The following is a 19,758-nucleotide window of genomic DNA, read 5'->3' on the forward strand; positions in this document are numbered from 1 at the left end:
TAAAAATTTGTTCAAGTCTTCTGTCCATTGTCAATCTAGTTTGTCTATCTTTTTTCTTTAGTAAGAATTTTTTTTATATATTTTGTATATGAGTCTTTTGTTGCATACATTTGTTGTGAGTATATTCTGGTATGTGGTATGTGTTTTTACTATCATAAAGATAGTATACCTTTCGACAGAGACTCATGATTTTAATGAAGCCCACTTTATCAAGGTTTTTAATGGTTTGTAATTCTTTGTGTCACAGATAAGAAACTTTTATTTATCCCAAAGTCCTGAAGATGGTTCCTTGTATTTTCTTCAGAACCTTTATTGCTGTACCTTTAATGTTTAGATTTATGATCCATTTTGATTTACATTTTGTGTATGGTGAGATATAAGGATCCTGTTCATTTTTCTCATATACAGATATCCAGTGGATATAGCACCATTTATTGAAAAGATCATTATTTCCCCCATTGAGTTACAATAGTGCCTTTTATTTATTCATTCATTTTTGGAAATTTGGTGACTATTTATGTGGAGTTTTTTCTTAGTGTGTATCACTGGTCCATATTTCTATCCATACATCATTGCTGTATCTTTATAGTAAAGTTTGGCATTTTTGTTTTTCTTCCTAAGTATTTTCTTTAATTTTCAAGGATGTCTACATTTTAATGTAAGTTTTAGAATTAGCTGTCAATTTTCACAAAAATATCTGCCAGAATATTATTTGGGATTGCATTGGCTTTATGGCTATAGTTGGAAAGGATTAAATTTTTAATAATACTGAGTCATCTCATTTATGTAATAGTATGTCTATTTATTTATTACTTTTTCACTTCTCTCAGCAATCATGTAGAAGCCTTGCATATCTTTTCTTAGATTATTCTTAAGTATTTGATGTTTTTTATGCTATTGTAAATAATAGCTGTTGTGAAAGTTCCACTTTTCAATTTGTTGCTAGTAGATAAAACCATTAATTTTTATGTGAGCTTTGTATCCAGCAACACTGCTAAATTTTGTAACGCTTTGAATGTAGATTATTTTGGATTTGCTATGTACATAATCATGACTTCTATGCTTAATAACAGTTTTACTTCTCACTTTCCAATATTTATGACTTTTGTTTCTTTTTGTTCCTTATTGCATTAGCTGGGTCCTTAAGAATAATGTTGCATAAAAGTGCTAATAGAAGATATCTTTTTATTCTTCCCAACCTCACCTAAAAGAAAAACTGCTCAATATTTTACCAGTAAGCACGATGTTAGCTAAGATTTTTTGTAGATTAAGAAAATTTCCATCTATAAATAGTTTGTGGAGAGTTTTTTAAAGTCACAAACATACGTTAACATTTATAAAATGATTTTTCTGCATCACCTGAGATCAACATCTCAATAATTAGCATTGCTATGTTAGTGCAACACATTTTATAGATTAATATTCAGATGATAAAATAAATTTTTGTTTTCAGAAAAACCTACTTGGTCATTTGAAAATATTTTTAGTCATTGCTAGATTAGATTCACAATTTTTTTCTGATATTTTTAACTTGCTAAAATATAATTTTCATCAATGTTTGTGAGACCTTATATTAATAATTTTCCCCTCTTATAATGTCTATCTCAGGTTTGATATCAAGGTTATTCTAACTCAAGATTATGAAATGAGTTCAGAAGTGTTTCTGTTTCTTCTATTTTCTTAAATAATTTCTGTTCAATTGGTATTATTTTATTTTCTTTAAATGTTCAGAAGAATTCAACAGTGAAACCATCTGAGCCAGTTTTCTTTGTAAGAAGCTTTTTAATGACAAATTCAACAGATATAAGGATTTCAATTTTTCTTTTTCTTTTCATGTCAGATTGGTAAGTATTGTTTTTCAAGGAATTTGTCCTTTTTTCTAAGTCAACAGTTTAAGGGGTATTATTCATAATAACCTCTTTAAATATTTTTTACTATGTTTAGATTCTATAGTGTTATTTTATTTTTATTCCTAATATTGACAATTTATGTTTTCTCTTTTTGGGGATAATCTTGCTAGGGATTTATTAATTTTCTTAATCCTCTAAAATAACAAACATTATCATGCTGTGTACTGTTCATTTAATTTGTATTTCAATGATTTCAGCTTATATTTTTATTATTTTCTTTTTCTTCATTTTTGTGTTTATTTTATTGTTCATCTAGGTTGTTTTTTAAAAAAAATATTTTGGATTCAGCAGTACATGTGCATGTTTGTTACAGAGGTAAATTGCATGTCACAGGGATTTGGTAGACAGATTATTTATTTTACTCATGGCAAAGGGTGAAGCAGGAGCAAGCCTCCCACATGGTGGGAGCGGGAGCAAGAGAGAGAAGGAGGTTCCACACACTTTTAAACAGCCAGATCTCCTTAGAACTTACTCACTATTGCAAGGACAGCACCAGGGAGATGGTGCTCAACCATTCATAAGAAATCTACCCTCATGGTCCTGGACCCCACTTCCAATACTGGGGATTGCAATTCAACATGAGATTTGTGTGGGGACAGATATACAAACTATAGTAGATTTTTCTCCATCCCTTTACTTTGAGCCTATGGGTGTCATTGCTTATGAAATGGATGAAGACAGCATACAATTGGGTCTTGCTTCTTTATCCAAGATGCATGCCACTCTGTGCCTTTTAATTGGAGCATTTAATCCACTTACATTCAAGGTTAACATTGATACGTACAGATTTGGTCCTGTTGTCAATGAGCTATTAGATGATTATTATGCAGACTTGATTGTATTGTTGCTTTATAGTATCAATGGTCTATGTACTTAAGTGTGTTTTGTGGTAACCATTAACAGTATCTCCTTTCCATAATTAACACTCCCTAAAGGATCTCTTGTAAGAGAAGTCTGGTGGTAACAAAATCCCCTGGCATTTACTTCTCTGAAAAAGATCTCATTTCTCATTCACTTATGAAGCTTAATTTGGCTAGATATGAAATTCTTGGTTGGAATTTGTTTTCTTTTCTTTAAGAACGCTGAATATAAGGCCAGGCACGGTGGCTCACTCCTGTAATCCCAGCACTTTGGGAGGCTGAGGCAGGTGGATCACCTGAGGTCAGGAGTTTGAGACAAGCCTGGCCAACATGGTGAAGCCCCATCTCTACTAAAAATCTAAAACTTAGCTGGGCATGATTGCACATACTTGTAATCCCAGCTACTCATGAGGCTAAGGCAGGAGAATCACTTGAACCTGGGAGGTGGAAATTGCACTCCAGCCTGGTCAACAGAGCAAGGTTCTGTCTCAAAAAAAAAAAAAAAAAGAAAGAATGCTGTATACAGGCCTCCAATCTCTTCTGGATTGTAGGGTTTCTGCTGAAGTGTCCACTGTTAGCTTGATAAGGTTTCCTTTGTAGGTGACCTATCCCTTCTCTCTAGCTGCCTTTAACATTTTTTTCTTTCATTTCATCCTTTGAGAATCTAATGACTATGTGTCTTTGGGATGGTGGTCTTGTATAGTATCTTACAGGGACTCTCTACATTTCCTGAATTTGAATGTTAGCCTCTCTAGCAAGGTTGGAGAAATTTTCATGAAGGATATCCTCAAATGCTTTCTAAGTTGCTTGTTTTCTCTCCCTCTCTTTCAGGGATTCCAGTGAGTCATAGATTTGGTCTGTTTACATAATCCCATATTTCTAGAAGGTTTTGTTCTTTTATTTTTGTTCTTTTTTCTTTATTTTTTTCTGACTGTGTTCATTGATCTTCAAGCTCCGAGATTCTTTCCTTAGCTTGGTCTATTATGCTGTTAATACTTGCAATTGTATTATGAAATTCTTGAAGTGAGTTTTCAGCTCTGTCCAAACAGTTTTGTTCTTTCTTAAAATGACCATTTTGTCTTTCAGCTCCTGTATCATTTTATTGTATTTCTTAGATTTCTTAGATTGGGTTTTGACTTTCTTCTGAATCTCAATGATTTTTGTTTCTTCCACATTCTGAGTTCTAGGTCTGTCATTTTTACCTATTTTAGCTTGGTTAAGAACCATTGCTGGGAAACTAATGTGGTTCTTTGGAGGAAAGAAGGCACACTGCTTTTTGAGTTGCTAAAATTCTTGTGCTGGTCTTTTCTTATCTGTGTGGGTTGATATTGCTTCAGTCTTTGAAGCTGCTGTCCTTTGGGTGAGGTTTTTTGCTTTAATCTTCTTTGATGCCCTTGGGAATTTGATTGTGGGATAAGATGGGTTCAGTTGACTGGCTTCATTTCTAAAAGATTTTAGGGACCCAAAACTCAGCTCAGTATTCCAGACTGTGTCCTCTAACTGGGGGACTGGTACCAGCCCCAGCTTTGTTCTCTGATGTTAGGATCCTGCTGCACTGGAGGGGCCAAGGTGCTCCTGGTCCACTGGCCATAACACTCCAATGGGGGAGTGTGGGTCAAAGTACCTCTTCAAGGTGGGGCAGTGGGATCCATGCTCACTTGCATGTGCTAGCCAGCTGCAGCAGCGCATCAGCTGGGGAGGGTGCTGGAAGGGGAGCGGTTGCCGTCATCTGTGCTAGCACTACCTACTACCAGCAGCGGTCGCAGCAGTAGAGGCGTGGCACTCATAAAAACAGGATTGCCAGTGCCCATGAGCACATCCATCCTGCAGGGGTGACCTGGTGGGGTGTCAGCGAGGAGGGGGATGGGAGGTGTGGCCTGGCATCATGGGGTGGGGTGTTAGCAGGGATGGGGTAGTGGGGTGCACTTGTGTGTTGGTGGGGGAAGGCTGGCTCTCTGCTGGAATTCTTCTATAGTTAAATGCAGACAGCCCAAGAAGGAGCTATGATTAAAGCACTGGGAAGCACCCCAGCTGGGCATCCGTGGTTGCACTGCCAGCGGGTGTAGCCAGGCTGGGGCCCCAGGTGAGGCCAGCAGACAGGGGTATGCAGATCAGACTGTCTTCATCCCACAGGCAAGACCACCCTGCTTTGTCCAGGTCCAAAGTCACCCTAAAGCTAAAGTCTCCTAGAGGAACATAGTTGAGCCTTGGGAGATGGGTGCTCCAGCCATGCTCCACTATACCTAACCCTCTGAGCTCCACATGTGCTTGAGTCCTGCCCCACCACCTCTGTATATGAGTTTCTTCATGAGTTTCTCCTAGAAAAACTTTGTATATTAGTTTCTCCATTTGATTCTGTTAATTTTTACTTTACATATTTTGAAATTATGTTATTAGGTGCATTTGAATTTAAGATTTTAATATCTTCCTGTAGAATTGACATTTATATTATTATTTCTTTCTCTTTATGTCTAATAGTTCCACGATATCTAATTTGTCTAATGTAGCCACTCCAGTTGCCTTTTGTCTCTTGTAAATAAAATAAAGAGGTTTTGTCTGGTATTTTATTTTTTGTTTTAATTGGAGTGCTTACATATAATAAAGCATGAATATATTGGGTTTTAATTTACTATCTGGTATGCTTTTGATTTGTTTTATATCCTTCTTGTTTCTTTACTCTTGATTTCCTTCTTTCTTTTGGTTTTACTCATTTTTTTTTTGTACATTAATTATTTAGATATCCATTTTTGAATTATCCTTTTTAATTTTAATGCATATCCTTGTCTTATTGCTTTCTACCTGAAGAAGGCAAAGATCTTATAACAGTTTAGCCCCGTTTTCTGACCCTTGTGTTATTATGTATTTTACTTGAATATTTTATAAACTCCACAAGATATTACTATTACTAATGTTGTTGTTTTTTTTTTTTGAGACGGAGTCTCGCTCTGTCACCCAGGCTGGAGTGCAGTGGCCGGATCTCAGCTCACTGCAAGCTCCGCCTCCCGGGTTCACACCATTCTCCTGCCTCAGCCTCCCGAGTAGCTGGGACTACAGGCGCCTGCCACCTCGCCCGGCTAAGTTTTTTGTATTTTTAGTAGAGACAGGGTTTCACTGTGTTAGCCAGGATGGTCTCGATCTCCTGACCTCGTGATCCGCCCGTCTCGGCCTCCCAAAGTGCTGGGATTACAGGCTTGAGCCACCGCGCCCGGCCTATTACTAATGTTTTAGTCAATATTTTTATGTTTATCCACATATTCATGATTCCTAGGGTTTTCATTTCTTCCAGTATTTCATGGTTCCATCTTTGTTTATTCCCATTTAGCCTGAGGAACTTCCTTGCATGTGTCTCATAGTGTGGGATTGCTGGCAACAAATTCTCTCAGTTTTTGTTTGTCTGAATGCAGGTTTATTTCACTTTCATTTTTGATGGGTATTTTCACTGGTATTGAAGTTTATTTCAGTATTTTAAAGATAACATTCCAGTCTTCCTGACTTCTGTCATTTCTATTGAGCAATCAGACATAAGCCTATTGTTGACTCAGAGTAACTTCTTTCTCTAGTAGATATGGACAGAAGAGAGAAAATGTTCATGGAAAAGTAAAAGGCAATGTTCTTTATTATTCCCAATTACTTTTCTTCTCTAAAATATTTTATTTAGATTCTCTTGTTATTGTAAAGTTTATTTTATTAAGAGAATCTTTCTCCTGTAGAAAAATACTTCAGAGAAAATGCCTAGTATTTACAAGTAATCTGTGACCATCAATACTTCCAAGGAGATGATGTGCTTCAGTGACTTCCGTGTCCCTGATAATTTTCCCAAGTACATGCACAGCTCCAAACTCAGGACTACTTCAGGATGCATGCCACACACTTTGGCCTCCTCGATTACATTGGTTTTAAGGTAAAATCTAAGTGAATCATTGCATAGTCAATGTGTGTGTGTGTGTGTGTGTGTCTGCGTGTGCATGTATGTGTGCAGACACACTCAATTGTACACACATGAGCTATATTTGGCATCTTCTGGTACGATCAGAGAAAGAGATCATCAGCGAGCTTCCACCCTAGAAAATCACCCCTTATAAAGAAGTAATGTTTTGAATATTTCACTTGAATATAAGGTTGAAGAATTTTGCCCAACAGAACCTATTCTAATAAGACTTTGGTGTGGCATTGTAAGGGTCCTTTCTGTCAGCCTTAAATTCAACTGTTGAAGGACTTAGAATAGTGGCAGTAGTAATTGAGCCATATTATATTGTGTGTATGTAGAATAAGAATGAAGGGAAGGTCATATAAGCAACACAAGGAAGACGTTTTTTCAGATCCATGTAGTTCCCATAATCTACCACCATGACCCCCAACTCACACTTAAAAATCCATCTCTATAGTCATGGTGGAATATTAATTCCTATCTGAAACTCAAAAGCCAAGTGCAGGGAAACTGAATAAGTTTGTGCTAAAATATGAAAAATATAAGGAATATTAGTCTCTTGCATGTGGAAGTCATCCTGGAAGGATATTTCTCTTGCAGCTTCAGTCACTCCTCTGTTTTTTCACTGTTAAGTATTAACTATTTCTATTTCTATGGAAAATTGGATTTTTAAATAAAATACCTGTAATATCTTGAAAATGCACACACGGCAAAGGCAGTCACTGTGGGAGTGGGAACTAAAGTGAGAGCAAATGCCTCTGATGAAGATAGAAGAGTCTCAGATAAGTTGTATTACTCAGACTCATGGGGTTTGGGGGAGGAGGGATTAAAACTGAGAACTGTGATAGTGTATCACCTATGTTTTGCCCTTGTTCTCAGACCAAAGTGCAAAGTGTGAGGAAGCACCCAGATTTTTCTGTCAATGGACAATGAGATGTTGTTGTGGAGACTGAAGAGAAGCAAGAGACTTTGGTCTTTGATGGGGTCTTAGTCTGCAGTGTACACCACACAGATCCCTACTTACCACTTCAGTCCTTCCCAGGTATGTTACTAAGAATCTGTTTGGTAAAAGAGTACTTTCCAGATATCCCACAGAGCAAAATGATTGAGCACGAACTTTATTACTAGTCTCTGGTCACATTCAATAACAAACAACTAAATACCCAATATTTATGTTAACAGGACAATACTAGACAACAAAAATAGGCAAACACACATCTGTTTTTTACTTTCTATAGTTTTAAATAGCTTCTAATTAATGATAACAATTAGTCCTGGCCCACTTTCAACTGGTTTTAGTTTTGTGTCCATTCATCTGATCTCACTTCCTTTCAGAGAAAGTGGAATTACTAAAAATAAGGGGCAAATGGCAAGCAAAGCAAGCAAAAAGCTGGCAAATCCACAAACTTAAAAATTTTAGAGTATGGGACAAAATTTTAAATAACATTCATTTATCACTGGTTTTCATTGCTTGATAAAAACACACTAGCAGCTTACTGTTTGGTAAATTCCTTTGAATTCCGTTTGGTAAAATGGTGCCCATCTCAAATGAGACTATTACTTGAAAACAAAACAAAACAAAAAAGCTTCCCTATCCCCTCTAACTAAAGCCTCTCCCTTTACTTCTGATCCTTTTCCCCTCCCTTTACATCAATTGCTATCAGAAGTCAATCAAGAAATACTCGATATCTCAGTGCCTTTCCATGATGTCTAACAAGCCATCATAAGAAATTCTTTGGTGGCTGAGGCAAACTGAAAATAGAAGAGTCCTAGATGAAAATGAAAGGACTTAAACTTGAATTTTGGTTGTCCAACTGACTAGCTGAGTCATGTATGACAAATACCTGACCTTTCTGTGTTTGCACACCAACACAAACATTTGTAAAATAAAAAGACCTGATTTTCTAAATGTTAAAATGCAATGTAGTCTGGAAATTATTATATAATTATAACAAAATATATAGATTATATTAATAACTGTAATATACGTATCAGCTTCTTTTTGACTTGCTTCCTGGCTGAGAGACACACCCTACAGAGACACTTTTGGGACATATATATATTTTAATAAGTGTCAGGGGACAGAGATACAAACATGCCTAGAGCGAGACAATGTATGAGAATGCCAGACACAGATTACGGCTGTTCTGAAGCTCTCAGCAGAGCCAGGGACCACATGAGGGCATTAGGCACTTGGAAGGAAGAGAAGATGTCAAGTTGATGAAGAAAGGCCCTATACTTCCTCAGAAAATAATGAAACAAAACAAAACAACAACCAGTTTCCAGCTTCATCATTTTGCCTAAGAATGCAGAGGACAATGTAATCATGAATAAATTAGATCATAGTGAAATTGTTGTGAAACTTTCAATTTGGAATAGGTCCAAGACAGATAGATCTACTATTTGCTAAATACTTTATATGGCCACTAGTCTATATTTAGCGTGTGTGGGTTGTAAGTCTGAGTTTACTCCCTGCTTTCCTAAGCTCTGTGAAATATAAAATTACATTTTTAGGACATAGGGTGATGTTCCATATAGCTAACCCAGACTCAAAGTGTTGCTCTTCCAAATGAACCAGAATATAACTTTCTATGTGTTGAGTTAGCAATGTGAAAAATACCCCTAATAATGAGAAATGTTCTTCCGTCACAGGCATTGAGAAGTTTGAAGGCTGTTATTTCCATAGTTGGGAATACAAAAGTCCTGAGGACTTTTCAGGGGAAAGAATCATAGTGATTGGCACCGGAAATTCTGGAGTGGATGTTGCGGTGGAGCTCAGTTGTGTAGCAAAACAGGTTTGTTTGTTTTGAACAACTTCACTAATGGAAACACAACTTTCACTAATGGAAATCTCTGCATTTATAGGTGCCATTCAGAATGTAGGTTTAGTCTGTGAAGGACCAGAGAAGAAAGTGAAATCTATGGACCCTGGCCTCAAGGTGTTTACATTCATGGGGCGCAGAGGATAAATGCAAAATAAATCCTTCATATTCACAGTGGAAAAATACATGTAAACAAATTACTATTAATTGAGCCAATTCAGTAAAATATTAGCATAGATTAAAGAAAATGTTAGATAATTAATCTGACTTTTTTACTACCACAGCAGTGCTTTGGTCCTGAAACAGACTTCAAATAGTAGTAAAGATAAGAAATTGCAAATCTATCTGGAATCAGTAGATTTTGGTGGTAGAATTAAATAATAGAAAACAGAAAAGAGTTAATGATGATGATAAATATATAATTCTCTTTAACTAAAGTGTTATACTCTAATGATGAGGAAAGATAAAATATTAAATTTTGCTTTAGACATAGTTTATTTCATGCAAAACCAAGTTATCTAAGACTTTCATTTATGCTTGATTATTCAATATTATTTCTTCTCTTAAAAAATTAATAACACTCAGAGTTTATTAAAAAAATGAGATAACTTTCACATTCAGGATCATTGGCCACATTTAATAAAGCCTTAATTAATAAAGCACCCTACCTATGAGGATATTCAGATATCCTGATTTTCATTACTTATTTGTCTTTATTTGTTATCATTAATCATTAGTTTTTAGAAGAAATTACTAAGTGAATTACTAAAAGTTTAGTTTATTTTTAAAAATTTAATAAGCATTTAAAAAGGTAAATGTTTGGTCACTAGCGCCCATCTAATCTATTTTGTACTTCACAGATTTGACCAGGAGGAACTGAGATTCAACATCCTCAAGACTGCAAAAGCACCTATAATCAAACAACTTAATATATTTCCTAATTTTATCAGCATGCAGACAAGTTTACAAATACATTATAGAAAGATTTGAAGAGTGATTCTGGTTACGTTCAGTTAAGCAGGATGCTAATCCTGAACGATCTGATGTATTAAAGTTTTTAATGTTTGTATCTTTGTTTTGATGCATACAATATAGTGGAAGTCTATAGTAGTTAATATGATGATAATCGCTTCTAAATTTAAATCCTTATTTATATATGAAGCATAGCTATGTCTATGTCCAAGAAAGAATTTTAAAATAGTAAATCAGAAACTTGTAAACTAGTGAATACAATTTTCTATTTTTCATTCAGAAATTTGTTGTCATAGACACAGCCTTTAACTGGAAATCAGTAGACAGGTCTGGTCAAGCACAGCATAGCAACCACTGTGTAGTATTTTACTACCTAATCCTCAGTAGCCAACACTGTTAAATCTGCGCAATGAGTAGCATATGAATAAAAATAATATCATGTAAAATGTTCTCCCTCTCTCTCTCCTTCACTGGTTTGCTCTATCTCTGCCTCCCTCAGGTATTCTTCAGTACTAGACGTGGATCATGGATTTTATACCATGTTTGGGATAATGGGTATCCCATGGATAATTCACTTTTCACTCGGTTCAATAGTTTTCTCCAGAAAATATTAACTACAACATAAATAAATAACCAGCTAGAGAAAATAATGAACTCAAGATTTAATCATGCATACTATGGCCTGCAGCCTCAGCACAGGTGATCACCAAGGGGTCTTACTTTATGCAATTATGTGTATGTGTAAAAGGGAAGTTACCTTAAAGACAGTTCAGCTTCTGGCAATTAACATTTATTTCGGTCAATTAATCTCATACACTTGCTAATATAAATCACTTATATTATGATGTACATAATATATGTTATTGCACCTAAACCGGTCAGACAAGTGCCTGGAGAACAGCTTCAGGAATCTCCAAGGTGAGAATGGGAGAGTGGCAGATTTTGGAAAGAACTTGGTATGGACTTTGGTAAACGTCAAAGTCAGCCCTTCATGAAGAATGCCTGGCCCTAGCACTGCACAGATTAAGAAAAATATGAAGGAGTAGGTTGAGTCCTTCCTGAGGCCAGGAAAGGACTGAAAATGAGGGGACAGGAAGGCCTTCTCTATGTACATCAGCAAGAGAATGCATTACTGGTTTCTATATCTTGGACCCAAAGAAGTGGTCCTCTTCACCTTTTACCACCTGCAGAACAGCCACCACAAGGAGCATTCTGATAACCAGACATCAGCCCCAATGAGCCATCAAAAATCTACCATCCCATGTAAATGAATCGGTATCCAGAGAAAAGAGTCAGAAAATCAGAGCACATGCCTAGCTAGGGAAATGGAGGAGGAAAAAGAAGTCAACTTGCATTGGAATAGGAAGAGATCTTAAGGGGGATTCAACTGCCACAAGAAATATTATTCAGAGCTTAAGAATATCATTTGGCAACTAAAGACAAGACTAGATAAATGGAAGGAAAAATGGTTACTGGATAGGTTAAGAGAAATTGGAATAGGTGGAGAAGACTTGATGCTTAAATAAATAACAGAATAATTTTTTTCAGATTGAAAAGAAACCAGGATGATTTATGATCCTGAATTTACCATCCTGAATTCCAGGGTGGATTATGGACACACACACACAAATATACCCAATCACATACATGTACTCTTTTTTTTTTTTTTTTTTTTTTTGAGGCGGAGTCTCGCTCTGTCACCCAGGCTGGAGTGCAGTGGCGCGATCTCGGCTCACTGCAAGCTCCGCCTCCCGGGTTCCCGCCATTCTCCTGCCTCAGCCTCCCGAGTAGCTGGGACTACAGGCGCCGCCACCATTTTTAGTGGAGACGGGGTTTCATTGTGTTAGCCAGGATGGTCTCGATCTCCTGACCTCGTGATCCGCCCGTCTCGGCCTCCCAAAGTGCTGGGATTACAGGCTTGAGCCACCGCGCCCGGCCACATGTACTCTTATGTAGGATTCCTCAGTTTCCCCTACTTTTTTCTCTTTCCTGATCAAGATATATCAGCCAGCTGCATGTTTTCCCTTGCAGGCCTAAATCCAAGCCCGGGCCTTGAACATTTTCAGGCACTGATAAAGGTATTTAGGTTATTGCCCCAAACACCAAAGGATACTAGCCCTGGACCTAAGCCAGATTCCTTAAGCTCTCAGATAAATATCATAACCTGACCCTCTCATTGTGGATATACCTAAGCGGAACATTCCTTGTCTTAATAATCTGTAGAGAATTAACATAAAGAGAAGTAAATGAAGTAGGGGGAAGCCTACATGATTTTACAAGTGGAGGTCAAGGCACACTCTGCAGCATTCGACCTCAGGGACATACAACCAGAAGCCAGGAAATTCAGAAAAGAGCTGGTAACCTCTCTTCCTGTTGGGACGGTTTTCTTGGGTATTTCCAGGTTATTCCTACATCCAAGTTCCAAGAATCACTACCCAAAGCATTCAGCATAAGTGTGATGCAAAATGCTTTACATTCTGTATTTGCTGTTTGAAAAATTAGATAATGAGCAACCTGGAAACCAATCATCATAACTAAAGATGAGCAGGTTGATGCATAGCACTGTTCTTCCCTACTCCCACTCTCCCCCTCCCAAGTTTTTCTTTAAGCACTTAGTCCCTTCTAGGATTGATATGGGATAAGCACATTTGTCTAGCTGGCATGAAAATAAAAAGCTGGTTTATCTGTAAACAGACATTAAGTATTTTAGCTATTTCCATGCGTGTCTTACAATTCACAAATCTGAAATAACTCAGATTATTCTTTATGAAACTCTCAAACCCAATAATAGCATGATAAAAAGCAACACCTTCAAGATATCTCTAGGGAATCCAAATGTAGGAAAGCATAGGTATCTCACCGGAGCCCTCAGAGTCCCTCCACTGCCTGAGGATAAGTCACTTCTCACTCTTGATCTGAATCAACAGAGAAATTTCTGCAATCCCAGTCCTTGGTGATTTAGGACATAAGGATCCAGGAACTTTATAGGTAATCATGGTACCAATTCTACCCACAAAATATCTTTCTCAACAGCTGTCTAATTTCTAAAATGTTACCATTCAACTTTTCATTTGTTAAGTCTCTCTTTCATTATCAGGCAAAGACCTCCCAACCCCAGTTGTGGCAGTCTGAATAATGGCCACCTAAAGACATTTACATTCTAATCATTGAAACCTGTGGCTATGTTACTTTACATTGCAAAAAGGACTTTTTGTGATTAAGTTAAGGATTTGGGGATGGGGAGATTATCCTGGATTATTCAGGTGGGTCCAAAGCAATCATAGGATTCTTAAAAGAGAGAGGAAGGAAGTTGAATGAGAGAAGGTGATGTGATGCTGGAACCAGCCTTTTACAGCTGAAAAAGGTGAGAAAATGAATTCTGTTCTAGACCCTCTGCTAAATTTGTGGCGATTTGTTACAGCAGCATATATAAAACGAATATACCGATTTAAACCCCAATCATAATTTACACTTTTGTATCGAATTTCCCAAACTGCACTCTGGAGAATTTATTCTAGAGTACTTTAAATTGAAATGATGGAATTATAAAGTGATCCCTAGCAAGTTATGAAAATGCTACCGTCTAATCACCACTGTGGATCAGTAGCTTTACTGATTCTCTATGTAAACATATCTTTAAAGATGGGAACCATACATAAGATAACAGGTTATTGGATCCAGAAGTTGGGGTGTATGGCATAGTAAAGCCCCATCTTTGAGACCATTTAATCCCTCATTAAAGGCTTGGGTAAACAAGCCTTGGGTATATAGTTTTCTATAACTTTTTAGAAATAACTTATTTGCTCAGAAAAAGACTTGGCTATATTTCTGGGCATATATGCAAAGGAATATAAATTGTTTTATCATAAAGACACATGCTCCTGTATGTTCATCGCAGCGGTATTCACAATAGCAAAGACATGGAATCAACCTAAATGCCCATCGGTGGTAGACTGGATAAATGTGGTACATATACACCATGGACTACTATGCAGCCTTGAAAAGGAATGAGATCATGTCCTTTGCAGTAATATGGATGGAGCTAGAGCCCATTATCCTTAGCAAACTAACACAGGAACAGAAAACCAAATACCACATGTTCTCACTTATAATTGGGAGCTAACTGGGGAAAACAGGTGGACACAAAGAGGGGAACACCACATTCTAGGGCCTATTGGAGAGTGGAGGGTGGGAAGAGGGAGAAGATCAGGAAAAATAACTACTGGGTACTTGGCTTAATACCTGGATGATAAAATAATCTGTACAACAAACCCCCATGACACAATTTACCTATATAACAAACCTGCACTTGTACCCCTGAACTTAAAAGTTTAAAAAAATGACTTCACGTTTTTGCAGCTATTAACATCTTCCAAAGAGATTTCCCTTAATACAATTTTGAAACTTCAGGCATAATGTGAATACGTTAACCTGATATTTTTCTAAAAGAATTTTTCAGTAAGGTCATAAGGGAAAGAGTGTGAAGGTCACTTACACAGGTCAGGTGGAAAGAAATGAAAGGATGGTATAGAGAAGAAGCAGACAGAAACGTGAATTCAGAGGTTCTGAAAATAATCACTTTGGGTTTTACAGTTTTCCATCACACCGACTCTGGCCTATGCCTTCAATTTATCAGAGACTGGGTAGGGCTCGGGGAGTTTTGTTGTTACTGTTTCCTGAGTCCTGACAGCTGGAAGTGGGTAGCAGTGCATTCCCAGGTCATGGTGGAATTTTAGTACCCTGCCAGGATCTTAATCACCTGAGAATCTAGGAGGTCTGGGACCCGGCAACCCTTCAGAAAACATACCTGTTCACAGTATGCAATAGATAAACAGGACTAATAGAGAGAGAGAAAAAAAAAGACATTTTGTAGGTGTACATTAAAAATACCAACTTTCTCAGATGAGTAGATTGCAAAAATTGTCTCCCTTTCTGTAGGTTGCCTGTTCACTCTGATGGTAGTTTCTTTTGCTGTGCAGAAGCTCTTCAGTTTAATTAGATCCCATTTGTCAATTTTGGCTTTTGTTGCCATTGCTTTTGGTGTTTTAGACATGAAGTCCTTGCCCATGCCTATGTCCTGCAGTAAATGATGAGTTAATGGGTGCAGCACACCAACATGGCACATGTATACATATGTAACAAACCTGCAGGTTGTGCACATGTACCCCAGAACTTAAAGTATAATAAAAAAATAAGTAAATAAAAAATACCAACTTTCCTCCATTTATTAATCTATTCTAAGGGATATGAAGAGAGGCAAAAGAGCCCTGAGAATATATTTTCCTTCATAATTTAGGGAAACAAACAATGAGGCAATTCAAAGATCAAGATGATATTTAAATACTGCATAAAACCTTCACCCATGAAAGACCTTTAAGTGCACAGAATCACATCTTTTGATTGCTGATTTTATACATCTCTGTTAAGGATAAAAATAAAACACTTTGAAATAGCCCTCTCAGATGACTGTGGACCAAGGGCATTGAAAACTTTTATCCATATAGTCCAGACAATATTCCTTCATCACTTTTACAGTGAGCTGTTGTATATTGGCAGAAAGTGAATGTCTAACATATTTTCCACTAGAGTCTACTGCTACACCCAGAACTAATGAAACAATGTGTAGTCCATGATGATTATGTGGATCCTTAATTTCACAAATTTCTCCTAATAAGGTGCGATAGTTAATTTTAGGTGTCACCTTGACTGGATTAAGGAATATGTAGAGAACTGGGAAAGCATTACTTCTGGATGTGTCTGTGGAGATGTTTCCATAGAAGATTGGCCTATGAGTTGGTGGACCCAGTGGAGAAGCTCCACCCTCAATGTGGGTGGGCCACATCCAATTGGCTGGGGGCCCAGATACAACAAAAAGGCAGAGAAAAGGCAAATTCTTTTCCCTCTCTCTTGGAACTCAGACACACTTCATCCACCCTTAGACATCATAAATCAAGCTTCTTCAGGCTTTGGACTTCAGAACTTATACCAGTGGACCCCTGGTTTCTCAGGCCTTTGGCCCCAGAATAAGAATTAGATCATCATCCTCCCTGGTCAGGGGCTTTCAGACTTGTACAGAGCCATGCTACCAGCATCCCAGGGTCTTTCATTTGCAGACTGTTGTGGGACTTCTCAACCACCATAATTAGGTGAACCAATTCCTCCAATAAATCCCTTCTCATATGCCTATATCTGTATCTATGACTGTATCTATATCTATACCTATATAGATATAGAGAACCTATTCTATTGGTTCTCTCTCTCTAGAGAACACTGACTAATACAGATTTTGGTACCAAGAGTGGTTCTGGAGGAATAGAATTTTAAGGATGAGTTTCCTACACTGGTTTTGGAGTTTCTGGAACTAGTTCTCTAATCTGATTAGACCTAAAAATGCTAAGGACTCTACTCCTAATAGTACAGAAAGTACTAATAGTCCGTGGTGTAAGCTATTATAGAGCTATGCAAAAGAACTGTATTTGATACTGCTTTTTTTTGAGAGAGAGAGGGTCTCACTCTGTTGCCCAGGTGGGAGTGCAGTGGCACAATCTCAGCTCCCTGCAACCTCCATTTCCTAGGTTCAAGTGATTCTCGTGCCTCAGCCTCCTGAGTAGCTAAGACTACAGGTGTGAGCCACCACACCTGGCTAATTTTTGTGTTTGTGTTTTTTATTTTTTGGTAAAGACAGGGTTTCAACATGTTGGCCAGGCTGGTCTTGAACTCCTGACCTCATGTGATCTGCCCATCTTCGCCTCCCAAAGTGCTGGGATTACAGGTGTGAGCCAGCATGTATTTGACACTCTTAATCAACCACTTATAAGAGGCAAGGAACTTGATAACCCTTTATATAATACTTTCAAACATTTGTGGAAAATTAAGGAACATAATGACCTTGATTGGTTACATCCAATGTCACTGAACAAAGTAGTCAAGCTGGAAGGATGGAGATTATGCATGGTTTCAGCGACATGAACTTTCACTTATCAACAATGACCTGGCTACCTTAATTACTGAGTATTCAATCTGCCAGGAGCAGAGACCAACACTGAGCCTCTGACATGGCACCATTTCCTGGGGTGATCAGTCAGCTACGTCATGGTAGGTTGATAACATTGGACTACTTCCATCATGGAAGGAGCAGTGTTTTGTCCTTATTGGAATAGTCACTCTCAATACAACTTTGTCTTCCTTGCGCACAATGCTTGTGTCAAAACTACTATTTGCAGACTTATGGAATGCCTTATCCTCCATCATGGTATTCCACACAGCATTGCTTCTGACCAAGGAACTCATTTCACAGCCAAAGAAGTATGCCATGCTCTTTTTTGGGAGAAGGGTTCATGCTCATGGAATCCACTGATCTTACCACGTACCCCATCATCCTGAAGCAGTAGGCTTCACAGAACAGTGCAATGGTTTCTCAAAGTCACAGTTAGTGCCAGCTAGGTGACGATACTTTGCAGGGCTGGAGCAAAGTTCTCTAGAAGGCTGTATACACTCTGAATCAGCATCAAATGTATGGACCTATTTATCTTACAGCCAAGATTCACAGGTCCAAGCATCAAAGGGAAAAAATGGAAGTGAGACAACTCACCATTACTCATACTAGACCACTAACAAAAATTCCTGTTCTTGCAACTTCATGCCCTGCTGGCTTACAGATCTTAGCCCTGGAAAGAAATACAACAATGACTACACTGAACTGGAAGTTAAGACTGCCACCCAGTCATTTTGGCTTCTCATGTATCTATGCCAACAGGCTACAAAGGGAGTTAAAGTGTTGGCTGGAGTGATTGATCCAAACCTCCAAAAAGAAATTGGAGTTAAGAAAGAGTATGTCTGGATTATAGGAGATCCCTTAGGGAATCTCTTAGTATTACTATGCCCTGTGATTAAAGTGAAAGGAAAATCACAACAACCCAATCCAGGCAAGACTACAAATGGTCCAAATTCTTCAGGAAAGGTTTGGGTCACCCTACCAGGTAAAGAACCATGGCCAGCTGAGGTGCTTGCTGAAGGCAAAGGAAATACAGAACGGGTTGCAGAAGATAGCTGTAAATACTACCTATGACCACACAACCAGTTACAGAAATGAGAACTGTAATTGTCATGAGCATTTTCTCCCTCTTTTGTTAAGAATACATTTTTATGTATTGCATATATACATATTTTAAGCAAATATCTTTGTTTCATTCGTCTTTTGTCTTTATGATATGATTTATTGATTTTATATCAGTATTTAAGCATTGTTAATTTTACTTCATAGTATTTAAGTTATGTGATATCAGAAGAAGAGTAAGTACACCCAGGAACTTTACTTCCTCTTTTGGCAAAGGTATTAGGACATTTTTGGCTGTGCACAGGATAGTTGTATCATGTTAGGCTGAAATATTACTTTTTTATTGCCTTTTTTGGAGATTAAATATGGTTTAAGGAGATCTGTATAGGTGCCAAGTGGACAATGGAAGGACTTGTAATGATTGATTTCAAATGTGAACTTGACTAAATTAAGTAATACCTAGAGAGCTGATAAAGCATTGTTTCTGGATGTGTCTGTGGAAATGTTTCCATAGAGGCTTGGTATGTGAGTCGGTGGACTGAGTGGGGAAGATCCACCCTCAGTGAGGGTGGCCCCCACCCAATTGCCTATAGCTCAACTAGACAAAAGGCAGAGGAAAGGCGAATTCTTTTCTCTCTCTCTCCTAGAGCCGGAACACACTTCTTATGCCCTTGGATATCAGAAGTCCAGGTTCTCCAGCTTTTGGACTCCAGGACTTACACCAGCAGACCCTCACCAGGTTCGCAGGCCTTAGAGTAATACCATTGGTTTTTTGGGTTTTGAGGCTTTCAGACTTACACTGAACAATGCTACCAGCATCCCAGGGTCTCCATCTTGCAGATGGCCTGTTGTGGAACTTCTCAGCCTCCACAGTCAGGTGAGCCAATTTCCCTAATAAATATCCTCTCATACACCTATCTATACCTATATCTACCTATATCTATATATGTGCATATCTCCTGTTGGTTCTGTCTCTTTGGAGAATCCTAATAAACAGAGAAAGGAACACGTCACCTAGGTAATGAGAGCAGTGCTTTGTCATCACAGATTCCTGACAAAATTTGTCAAGGGAGCTTCTCTTATGCTAAAGAGCCCCAAAGGGTGGAATTGGAGACAGATCTCCTTCAGAAATGATTTATAACAGTTAAGTAGAAACAGTCTACCTTTATCTGTTGTGATCATGTTCCAAGAAAAAAGGTTGGGTTCTTCT

The 19,758-nt window shown here is 37.8% G+C and overlaps 1 long non-coding RNA gene and 1 pseudogene across 1 annotated transcript in view; one reads left to right on the plus strand and one right to left on the minus strand.

Annotated features, from left to right (window-relative positions):
• LOC107128767 (uncharacterized) overlaps positions 1-19,758 on the minus strand; it is a 134,447-nt gene that overhangs the window by 10,803 nt on the left and 103,886 nt on the right. The window lies entirely within an intron of this gene.
• On the plus strand, positions 6,499-9,736 carry LOC123573539 (flavin-containing monooxygenase 5-like; annotated as a pseudogene).

This window comes from Macaca fascicularis, chromosome 1 (genome assembly GCF_037993035.2).
Source record: "Macaca fascicularis isolate 582-1 chromosome 1, T2T-MFA8v1.1".
Classification (NCBI taxonomy): domain Eukaryota; kingdom Metazoa; phylum Chordata; class Mammalia; order Primates; family Cercopithecidae; genus Macaca; species Macaca fascicularis.